This window comes from Talpa europaea, assembly GCF_964194135.1.
Source record: "Talpa europaea genome assembly, chromosome: 10".
Taxonomy (NCBI): Eukaryota; Metazoa; Chordata; class Mammalia; order Eulipotyphla; family Talpidae; genus Talpa; species Talpa europaea.
The window spans coordinates 54020086-54033107 of NC_140077.1; positions in this window are offsets into that span (position 1 = coordinate 54020086).

Sequence of the window (13022 nt, forward strand, 5' to 3'; positions counted from 1 at the left end):
AGAGTGTAGCAGAAATCTAGCCTGGTTTCATTGTTACTTAATCTTGGCTCTTGGACTAGTGGGTAGAAGGATATGATGGAGTAGATCCTGAACAGAAGGAATGATGGAGTAGATCCTGAAAGAGGAGCATGTTTTCCTATAGGGTGGTGGTAAGTCTCTACTGCTTTCAGACAAATTCTTTATAATGCCTCTGAGGGTTTACAGCAACTTGTGCATCATTCTGAGTGTACACAATTATATCTGAGAATCCCATTCTTGCCCAACAATGACCTTGGCATTAGGAATTTTACTTTTTTTGATGTTTGGCTACTCTATCGATTTAGAGTAGCTTAATCGGCTTTCCTCTGCTATTTTTTCTCTGCTTTCACATTTCAAGGGATAAGAACCTCTTTATAAGCTGTTTAGGAGACTTTTGGCTTTCATGCATTGTTTTAATTAGATTCATCACTGAATCTGTTTTAAAAGATTCACCACTCTCAGAATTTTGCTTTCTTTTTCCAAGGTATTGATTATGCTTAGGAGCATGCTCAGCAAAATAAGCCAGAAAGAAAAAGAAAAATACCGGATGGTCTCACTCATGGCAGGAATTTAGAAAACCTAAATAAGGGACCAGGAAAAAGACTAATTATAATAAATTAAAAATCAACAAGCAACTATAAACCAGAGACACACTACAGGGGGTGGGGCGGTGGGTCGGATTAGAGTCAAAATAAGGGTGGTGTGTATGGGGAATATAACCAAGATGAAAATGCATACACTGTGCAAAAATGAAAAATGATGTAAAAATATATAAAATAAAATAAAATAAATAAAAAATAAGAAAATAAAAATAAATAAAATTCAAAAGAAAGAAACAGCTCTCCAATTCCACTCAGATATTATTTTTCTGAAACTTCCTAAATGTCTGGCATATTTCTCCCAAAAATAAGATTCCAGTTCCCTACAACTGGAAGTTTTAACAGTTGCATTACTATCTAATGCCAAGTTGTTCAAACCAAGATTTCTTGTTTTAAGCAATATTATGTTCTTCAGAATACCTATTTCTATTGTTATCACTTTAATTTATACTTTATTATTTTTCTATTTTATAATCTCTATAAGTAGTTTTAATGTTTCTGATTTTTTTTTAAGATTTATTTTTATTTATTTATACAAGCACTGGGTCCAGACAGAAGCACAGGAGGGCGAGAGAATTCACCGGAGCCAGAGCGGGGAGCAGAGCAGGCAGAAGGACCAAAGTACACTGCTGAGAGGAGCAGCAGGTGGCAGGAGAGGTCTGCGGGCCATGTGGGACCCTCCTCCGGTGGCCGGGGAGCAGCCAGGGATCGAACTGGCACTGCAGAGGCTGTGGGCAGCTTCGCAACCCAGCATTCAACCGCTGCGCCACCGGGGAGGCCTGTTTCTGATTCTTACAGGTGAAAATTATCTAATTCTCTGTTTTATCAGTTAACTCTGGCTTTGTATATGGTTTGTCATTTAATGCCTATAGCATTTCAGTTTTCCTTCTCTACATATTGCCCATTGATTCCTTGGCACTTCTGCTCTATAATTTATAGACTTCACAATTCTTAGAAGCTCTACATTTTATGCAAGGGCTCAGTTCTACTTTCTTATCACTTTAGGCCTACAGCCACATCTGTCCAGGATTGAGCTTTAATACTTATTACTTAATTCTGGTTTTAGGTCTTATTGTCCTGGGTGATGCCTTGATTTGGGCTTCTGTTTACCATTTTTATTTTCATTTTTCTCTCTAGTTCTGGCACATGGATAGTATTTTTGAGCTATTTACTTTTGAGTAGTATGATATATTTATTGTTGTTAACTCATTGTATTTGGTATTTTCACTTGCTTTAACAATAGAATTATCATTTTATACTAATTTATTCAGGCATATTGCTGATACTGTGTTTCTTGAGCTCTTTTTTCCAGTACATAGGGGTGGGAAGGGCCAGTGCAGGTTTTCTATGATTCTAGCAGATGGGTGAAGGAGGAATACTGGAGTCCTCAGTGACTTTTCAGACTTTTATTGGGATTTACCAGGTACACAGCAAGCAGGGGTGCTGGGGGGCTGGGAGGCCTCTCATGATCTCGGCTTCTCTTTCTCTCTGCTCTGTTTCCTTTGTTCTCCTAGTACTTCCTGTGCTTCCACTTCTGCTTCTCTGCTTCTGCTGGCGTCCCTGTGATGCCACCCTTAGAAGCCCAGTCTTAGCCCAGGTGTACCCACTTAAGCACGCCCACACCCCACTCCAGGTGCCCATCATCAGGCACGCATTCAGGACCACAAGGATCCATCATCAATCCCAGTGGCGGGAGGGCAGAAAAGCCTGATACTTTTTACCTTACCCTACAGTCATACAATTTAATAGCTAATATATATAAATTTATAGTGCTACCTATACAGCATTTTAAGTTAAAATATCTAAAAATCAACTCTCTAGAATGTTTTATTTTTTAATACAGTTGAGGACCACTGCAACTGATAAATCCAAAATAATTAACAGCCTTTAATAACAGTCACAATATAAACAGCTATTCAGTCACAACCCTTATATCAGTGTTCCTTGTTATAAGTGAAGAAAAAAATACAAAAAACAAAATTCTTTGAGATACTGTGTAGGGTAATGTAAAAAGTATGAGGCTTTTCTGCACTTCTGCCATCAGGATAGATGACGGAACCCTGCGGTCCTGAATGCGTGCCTGATGGTGGGCACCTGGAATAGGGTGTGGGCATATGTAGATGGGATTCACCTGGGCTAAGACTGGGCTTTTAAGGGCAGTGTCACGGGGACGCCAGGAGAAGCCAAGAAAGAGAGAAGCAGGAGAGCAGAGAAGCAGAGAGAACCCAAGAGAACGCTAGAGAGCCCAGATAGAATGAAGGCTTGCTGGGGGCTGGGAGGCTGGCAGGCTGTATACCTGCTGTATACCCAGTAAATCCCAATAAAAGCCTGAAAAACCACTGAGAGTTCCAGGACTCTTTCCTCCTTTACTCCGTCTGCATGGAATCATAGAAAACCTGCATTGTGTCCCTTTGTAGGGTAAGGAAAAATGTCAGGCTTTTCTGCCCTCCCGCCATCAGGACAGATGATGGATCCTTGCGGTCCTGTATGCATGCCTGATGGCGGGCACCTGGAGTAGGGTGTGGGCTTAGGTAGATGGGATTCACCTGGGCTAAGACTGGGCTTTTAAGGGTGGCGTCACGGGGACGCCAGGAGAAGCCGAAAGAGAAGCCGAGATCACTGGAAAGCCCAGATATAGTGAAGACTTACTGGGGGCTGGGAGGCCTGCCGGCCTACCGGCCCCCCAGCACCCCTGCCTGCTGTGTACCGGGTAAATCCCAATAAAAGACCTGCAAAAACCACTGAGGACTGTGACTCCTCCTTTACCCAATCTGCTAGATATTAGAAAACCTGCTCAGTGGTCCTTCCTGCCCATACACCCTTCCTGCCCCTACAATGACTAATGCAAAAATGATCCTGATCATACTGCATAATTTATTAGGCACCAGGAAGCTGAAGATTTAGAAAGTATCTGTTGCATTATAAATGAAAAGCATTGTGATGTTCTATCATATTTTGTTTTTTAATATATGACTTTAAAATATCATTGAATTATATTTTTTTCAGTGACCTAGACGAGTTTCAAGGTATTTCATCCTTTTCAGAAATGTGCACAAGAGACTTCTGACTTTTTGGCCTTTCCTTTCCCATCTGTCCTAAGTGAGTTGAAACGCCTCTAAATGACTATTTAAGAATGAAACAAAGAGAGGGGGCGGAGCAACATGGCGGCGAGGAGACGCTGCGAGTAAGATCTCCCATTAAAAAAAGTTAATAGGGAGGAAAAGCGGCAGGTCCCAGTGAGAACTGGGACACGGAAGATAAAAGGACGACTCCAGCAAACTGCCCGAAGAAGAAAGTTGCCATAAAAGAGGACGAGAAGGGAGGGAAGCGCAGAACTCTGCTCCCCTCCCCCGCCCACAGAGGCGGCACTCTCCGACCGGCAGAGACGAGGGAAACAACAAACCAAAACGCCCAACAAGAAAAACGGATGCAGCAAGTGGGACTGTGAGTGGAAAGGAACTATTTCAGCCACCACACCCCGTGAACGGGAGCTGAGGCGAACCCTGCAGGATCCGCCGCGGAGGTGAGCTCCACGCGCCATTAAAGAGAGCCCCGCCCCCCAGGAGGAGACCAGCACCAGCACACAGCCCCGGCCGCCCGGTAAGCTTGCGCTAAAGCAGCGCTCGGATTGCAGCTGCCCAGGCCCCTGCGCCTGCGACCTAGGCTTGCGGGGAGACGGCGGAGGCCCTCCCTGAGTGAGCAGGAACAAGGTGCCCAGGCAGGGGAGCGGGATTCAAAAGGCGCCATTCCCGCGCCACTGATCTGGGCTACAGCCCGTGTCCTGGAACTGAGGGCTTTGGAACTGAGACCCGGGCGGAGGCCCTCCCTGAGTGAGCAGGAACAAGGCGCCCAGGCAGGGGAGCGGGATTCAAAAGGCGCCATTCCCGCACCACTGATCTGGGCTACAGCCCGCGTCCTGGAACTGAGGGCTTTGGAACTGAGACCCGGGCGGAGGCCCTCCCTGAGTGAGCAGGAACAAGGCGCCCAGGCAGGGGAGCAGGATTCAAAAGGCGCCATTCCCGCACCACTGATCTGGGCTACAGCCCGCGTCCTGGAACTGAGGGCTTTGGAACTGAGACCCGGGCGGAGGCCCTCCCTGAGTGAGCAGGAACAAGGCGCCCAGGCAGGGGAGCGGGATTCAAAAGGCGCCATTCCCGCGCCACTGATCTGGGCTACAGCCCGCGTCCTGGAACTGAGGGCTTTGGAACTGAGACCCGGGGCACGAAATTAGGGGCGTGGGTTCCCCACGACGGTGGGGCACAAGGCAGACACAGCACCCCAAAGCCGTTGAGGTGTACCCTACCATCCCCGCTCTGCTCCCTGTCCCACGGGGTGGAAAATCAGCTCCCCAAGGGCTCTAGGAGAGATCTCTGGTGCCACCTAGCGACTTGACCCCAGCACAGGCTACTGAAGGAGCTAGTGGCCAGCTGGGGAGTTAGCCCACACCGGGCCCCTTCTGAACAAGTAGACTGAGCCCACAGGGAGAGCGAGCACCCACAGCCGGGGCAGACCAGGCGCGCAGAAGAGTGTGCCTGAGACCAGAAGCGCAGGGAGTGTGTCCCACATCACCATTTTAGAACAGGGACATTTCTTCAGTAAAGACTACCTGCAGAAGGCTTCCTCAGGAGCCAGAGGTGAGCGGGGGAAGTTCGCCCACGCCAGACCCCCTCTGGCCTGCAGTCCAAGCCCAGAGGGGAGCAGGAACCCACCGCCGGGGCAGACCAGGCGCACAGGGGAGTGTGTCCCCACATCGGCATTTTAGAACAGGGACCTTTCTCCAGTAAAGGCTGCTTGAAACTGACAGATGACTCCTGGAAGAACCAGAGGGGAACAGAGAAGCCCACCCAAGATGCCGGCAAGTCCCAACAACACAGTGTCCCAACGCATACGGCAAATTAGAAAACAGACAGTAGGGAGGAGAAGAACCACACGCAACCTAGCAACTCTCCAGAGAAAAAGCACACCACAAAAAGAAAGCCAGCCCCCAGATTGCAACGACAATAACTTGGAAGAATTTCTGAGCCTTCCAGAAAGAGAATTTAAAATTGCCGTGATTAAAAAACTGACAGAAGTCATAAAGGAAAACAATGATAAGGGAAAAATAATCAACGATCAGAAGAATGCAATTGAGTCCCTAGAGAGGGAAAACAATGGTCAGAAGAAAGAAATTGAGTCCCTAAAGAGGGAAGTAAAAGAAATGCAGGAGATCAAAGAATTAATGGAAGAACTAAAGAATTCTGGGAAAAGCAATGAAAGCAGAATAGATGAAATGGAAGAACGAATAAGTAATCTTGAAGACACAGAAATAAAAAGAACCAAAACAGAAAAGGAAAGAGAAGTACGAAGGAAAAAGAACGAAGAAAGACTTCGGGAACTATCTGACTCCATGAGGAAAGGAAATATAAGAGTTATAGGAATACCAGAAGGAGAGGAGAGAGATGTAGGAACAGAGAAAATATTCAAAGAGATAATTGAAGAGAACTTCCCAAATGTGAAGAAGGAGCTGAAAATTGATATACAAGAAGCAAGAAGAACACCAAACTTCCACGACGAAAGGAAAAATACAGCAAGACACATAATAGTAAAGCTCCCAAGAATCCAGGACAAGGAAAAAATAATGAAGCTGGCAAGAGGGAAGAAACAGATAACATTCAAAGGAAAACCAATCAGGCTGACATCAGACTACTCCGAAGAAACACTACGGGCAAGGAGAGAGTGGAGGGACATAGTCAACAGACTCCAAGAAAACAGATGCCAACCAAGAATACTCTATCCCGCAAAGCTCTCCTTCCTCTTTGAAGAAAGAATATGGACCTTCCCAGACAAACAGAAACTCCGGAATTTCATTGCAACTAAACCCCCACTCCAAAAAATACTACAAGGAGTCCTAAAGCCAGAACCTCAGAGCGACGAATAACAATGAAAGAAGGCCAAAAAAAAAAAAAAAAAGTTATTAAAAGAATAAATAAATAAAATCAAAGGAAAGACAAACACAATGGCAAATACAGATGTTAACATATCAATATTAACTCTAAATGTAAATGGACTAAACTCTTCAATAAAAAGACACAGAGTTGCAGCCTGGATTAAGAAACAAAACCCAACCTTTTGCTGTCTCCAGGAAACACATTTAGCTACAAAAGATAAAAATAGGCTCAAAGTTAAAGGATGGAAAACAATCCTACAAGCAAATGGACCAAAAAAGAAAGCAGGAACAGCTATACTTATATCAGATAAAACAGATTTCAAACTCAAAAAGATAAAAAGAGACCCCAATGGTCACTACATTATGATCAAGGGGACAATACTTCAAGAAGAAATAACACTCATTAACATATACTTACCAAACGAAGGAGCACCAAAATATATCAGACAACTGTTGTCCTCTCTGAAAACAGACATCAGAGAAAACACATACGTAGTGGGAGACTTCAACACACCACTATCAACAATGGATAGATCAACAAGACAAAAAATAAGTAAAGAAACCAAAGCTCTAAATAAAGACCTAGAGCAATTGGGCTTAACAGACATCTATAGAACACTAAACCCCAAAAAAATGGAGTACACATTTTTCTCAAGCGCACACGGATCATTCTCCAGGATCGATCACATACTGGGGCACAAGACAAACATCAACAGATACACCAAGATTGAAATCATATCAACCATCTTTTCTGACCATGAAGGCATCAAACTAGAAATAAACCATAAAAAGAAGGCAAGGAACTTTCCTACCTCATGGAGATTAAAAACCACACTACTGGAAGACCATTGGACTAATGAGGAGATCAAAGAAGAAATTAAAAAATTTTTTGAATTGAACGACAAGGAGGACACCAATATCCTAAATGTATGGGATGCAGCAAAAGCAGTAATAAGAGGAAAATATATAGCAATAGAAGCTCACATCAAGAAACAAGAAAGAACGCAAAGAAACAACCTAATCTCGAAGCTCAAAGATCTAGAAAAAGAACAACAAAAAAACCCCAAAACCAGTAGAAGAAAAGAAATAATAAAAACCAAAGCAGAAATAAATGAAATTGAAACTAAAAAAACAATCCAAAAGATCAATGAAACCAAGAGCTGGTTCTTTGAAAAAATCAATAAAATAGACAAACCCCTAGCCAGGCTCACAAAGGAAAAAAGGGAGAAAGCACAAATAAACAGGATCATCAATGAAAGAGGAGAAATCACAACGGACACAGCAGAAATCAAAAGAATAATCAGTAACTACTATGAACAGTTATATGGAAACAAGTTTAACAATCTAGAGGAGATGGACAAATTCCTACAACTCTACAATCACCCAAAGCTAGATAAAGAAGAAATAGAACAACTAAACAGACCAATTACAATTAGCGAAATTGAAATGGTAATCAAAAACCTCCCCAAAAACAAAAGCCCAGGACCTGATGGATTTACAAATGAATTCTACCAAACATTCAGAGAGGAATTAGTGCCTATCCTTCACAAACTCTTCCAAAAAATTGAGAAGGAAGGGACAATACCAAACACGTTCTATGAAGCCAACATTACACTAATACCAAAACCGAACAAGGACAACACAAAAAAGGAAAACTACAGGCCAATCTCCCTAATGAACACTGATGCAAAAATCCTCAATAAAATTTTAGCTATCAGAATCCAACAATGTATCCATAAGATAATTCACCACGACCAAGTTGGATTCATTCCAGGGGCACAAGGATGGTTTAACATCCGAAAATCAATCAACGTTATCCAACACATCAACAAAAAGAAATATAAAAACCATATGATAATATCAATAGATGCTGAGAAAGCTTTCGACAAAGTGCAACACCCATTCATGATAAAAGCCCTTGAAATTCTTGGGATACAAGGAACATACCTCAACATCATAAAGGCCATCTATGACAAGCCAACAGCCAGTATCATTCTCAATGGTGAAAAGCTGAAAGCAATTCCATTAAGATCTGGAACAAGACAAGGATGTCCACTCTCACCATTGCTTTTCAATATAATACTGGAAGTCCTAGCCAGGGCAATAAGACAAGAGAAAGACATACAAGGAATCCAAATAGGAAAAGAAGAAGTCAAACTATCACTATTTGCAGACGATATGATATTATATATAGAGAACCCCAAAAACTCCACAGAAAAGCTAATTCAACTCATCAATCAGTTCAGTAAAGTGGCAGGATACAAAATCAACACGCAAAAGTCAGTAGCCTTCCTATACACAAACAATAAATCTGAAGAAGAAGAAATCAAAAAGACCATCCCTTTTGTTATTGAAACAAAAAAAATCAAATATTTGGGAATAAATCTAACAAAAGAGGTAAAGGACCTATACAAAGAAAACTATAAAACACTGTTAAAAGAAATAGAAGAAGACACAAAGAAATGGAGAGACATCCCCTGCTCATGGATTGGAAGAATAAACATTATTAAAATGGCCATCCTTCCAAAAGCAATATACAGATTCAATGCTATTCCAATCAAAATTTCAATGTCATTCTTCAAAGAAATAGAACAATTATTGATGAAATTCATATGGAATCACAAAAAACCCCGAATAGCCAAAGCTCTCCTGAAAAAAAAAGAAGGGAATGGAGGCATCAGACTCCCAGACTTCAAACTATACTACAAAGCCATAATCATCAAAACTGCATGGTATTGGAACAAGAACAGACATACAGACCAATGGAATCGAATAGAAAATCCAGAAATAAACCCACAGATTTATGGTCAACTAATCTTTGACAAAGGAGCAAAGAATATGCATTGGACCAAAGAAAGTTTGTTCAATAAATGGTGCTGGGAAAACTGGGTCGCTACATGCAAAAGAATGAAGCTTGACCACCACCTCACACCATACACAAAAATCAACTCAAAATGGATTAAAGAACTAGACATAAGACCTGAAACCATAAAATATATAGAAGGAAATATAGGCGAAACACTACGTGATTTGCACATCAAAGACATCTTTACAGACACATCACCCAAAGCAGTGATAGTGAAGGCAAAGATAAACAGCTGGGACTATATCAAATTAAAGAGCTTTTGCACAGCAAAAGAGACAATAACAAAAACAAAGAGAAACCCCACCAACTGGGAGAACATTTTTGCACCCAACACTAATGATAAAGGACTGATCACAAAAATCTGCAAAGAGCTGATGAGTCTCAACAACAACAAAGAAAATAATCCAGTCAAAAAATGGGCAGAAGAGCTTAAAAGAAACTTCTCTGAAGAGGAAATGCAAATGGCCAACAGGCATATGAAAAAATGTTCAACATCACTTGTCATCAGGGAAATGCAAATCAAAACTACCATGAGATACCATCTTACACCAGTGAGAATGGCACATATTAAAAAAACTAGCAACAACAAATGTTGGCGAGGGTGTGGAGAAAAAGGAACTCTTCTGCACTGTTGGTGGGAGTGCAAACTGGTCCAACCACTGTGGAAAGCTGTGTGGAGATTTCTGGACCTACTAAACATAGAGCTTCCATATGACCCAGCAATTCCACTCCTAGGTATTTACCCAAAGGACACAGAAACATCAATTCCAAAGAACACCTGCACCCCTATGTTTATAGCAGCACTGTTTACAATAGCTAAGCTTTGGAAACAACCCAAATGCCCAAAAATAGATGACTGGATCAAGAAGATGTGGTACATATATACCATGGAATATTACTCAGCATTCAAAAAAGATAAACACATGCAATTTGCTGCAACATGGATGGCGCTGGAAGGGATCATGCTCAGCGAAATAAGCCAAAAAGAAAAAGAAAAATACCGGATGGTCTCACTCATAGCAGGAATCTAGAAAACTTAAATAAGGAACCAGGAAAATGAATAACTATAAGAAAGTGAAAATCAAAATCAACAAAAAACTATGAACCAGAGACACTTTTAGGGGGGCGGGGGCGTGAGGGGAGGGATTGGGGTCAGAATGGGGGGCTGCAATTGTATGGGGAATATAACAATAAAATTTATAAAAAAAAAAAAAAAAAAAAAAAAAAAAAAAAAATAAGAATGAAACAAAACCGGATGCTTCTGATCTAGGAGTTGAACAAAATAACCTGTAGTCAAATTGCTATTTTAATAGTTTTGTAGAATATTCCATCATAAAGTAAAAGAAAATCTTTCCCCACTGATGAAATTAAGAATAGGAGCTTACGGGCCTCCCTTGGTGGCTCAACGGTTGAGCGCTGGGCTGGGAGGCTGCCCGCAGCCTCTGCAGCGCCGGTTCGTTCCCCAGCCGCTGGTGAGGGTCCCACAAACACAAAAAGAATAGGAGCTTACATATTATATAGATTTTATTAGAATTGATCCAATAAAATCACATATAATTTTGTGAAAGACAAGTCAGTAGTACTCTTGTGTTCACTTTTTTTCAGCTTGAAAAACTGTACATTTATTTCTCAGTCTTTAACAGTCAAAAGTAGGAATTTATTGTTCATGAGTGGGTTTTCTCCTTGCATTGAGATCCAAGTTCACTCCATCCCATGACTGTAGTGGTTCTAAAGTCGACCGATCAGTGGAATCACCTGTGGATATTTAACAACCCATACTTTGTTCTGGCATTCTAATTTAATTGGATTACTCCACATTCTAATTTAATTGGTTTCTGGTGTGACCTTTACACTGGGGTTGTATATTCAGAGGCTTAGCTGATTCCAACGAGGCTCAGAACAACCATTCCATCTCTATGCTTTCTATTTCTGACTTTCAGAAAGGGAAAGAAACAGAGAAGCTTATATATCTTCTTGAAAACCTCAGCTCATATTTGGAGGACATCACCTCCACTCTTATCCCACTGACAAGAGTAACAAGAGTGTGTCCCTGTGTACAAGGTAGGATGTGAGATGTGTTTCTGGCCATCGAGTTCTGTGGAAGGAAATTTGCATTTTGTATGGTTATTTATCTGTGTGCTAGCAGCTGACTAGATAACTTCCACAGGCCTATGAGGCCTGACCTGTGGAACAATGCCTGTGTTTGTTGTCAATTGAGTGAGTCTTTCCTGGTGGTTGTGTTGATTGTTTGGAGAGGTGTTGAATTCCGAGAACAGGGTCCTTGGGTTACCTCTGAAAAAAGTTTCATGAGAGTTACCCCCTTTCAATGGGAAGTGGCAAATTTTCCCAAGAGGCAGAGATGTTTAGTTGTATCCAAAAGGGCAGTTTGTTTTAAAGAAGGAAAGGAAAGGAAAGGAAATGATGCTTGCACAGACACAAGTGGGCAGAAAAAGCTGCCCCTGAAAGGACAGTTCTGTGAGAAGAAAACACCTGCATAGACACAGTCGGGCAGTGTTGGGATGAGAGCTGCACTGGGAAGTGATTGGGTTTTAGAAAGGGATGCCTGCATAGACACAGCAGGACTGTGTTTGGAGGGGACAGGCTTGTTCTAAAATCTCCTTTCCATGGGGAGGGTTCATTTCTTTGTGGAATTGTTAATTGTTGTTGGATAAATTATCACTAGAGTATGACTAGATAGATGTGAAAGATGACTAGATAGAGGTGATTCTCTCTAATGACTCTCAATCTCAATCTCCCCAGTTGCTTTTAGCAGTCTGATGCTTGCCATTGTGGTTCGCCCTAAGGATTTTTCATTTTTATAACTGGTTTAACAACTGTGTTAAATATTTCTCCAGTATCTGGACTTGTGAAGCCAGTTTCTAGTCTTGTGATGCCTCCTTCCTAAATTTTCTACTCTTAGCCTCCATCAGTTGTAATAGCAATGGCTGTCACCTAACTGTCCTGGATTGCAAGCCATGGTCACTTACATTGTTTATATCTTGGTATTAGAAGACAGTTTTTTTTGTTTGTTGTTACAGAGTGCTGACTTTTCAGGCAGATGAATTTGGTTTAAGTCCACACTTGCTGCTTACTGAATTTGTGTTTTAGAACATGCTTATTAATATCCATAACCTTCACTTTTCCCAGGTGTAAAATATTTATAATTATACCTTTTGTTGAAAGGTTTTATAATGATTATAAAGTGTTCTTACCTTAAGATAACCCTGTTATGGTGCTGAAAATGATAGGTATGGGGTAGGATTTGGATCATTGTAATATCTTCTCTCATATTGAATAGAGGAGAGGGGGTGGTCTATTGTGCTTGGGAGTGAGGGGGGTGGGAAGAAAGAGATGGTATTTCACTGCTACGCTGAGAAAGAGCCTCAGGCCACACTTCCCTTATTAGTTTGGAACAATGGGACTGACTCCCCCAATAACCTGGAGGTTCTGCAAAGCCGATGATCAGGCTCTTTTTCTCAGTCCAGAGCCTAAGAAGGAATACCCTTCTCCCCAAACTTGTCTGGAATTTACCTTTGTTCTTCAAATTACTTTGAGTTACTTAGCTGCTCAAAGATGCAAAACTGAAAACAATTTGGTCGAACTTATATATTGA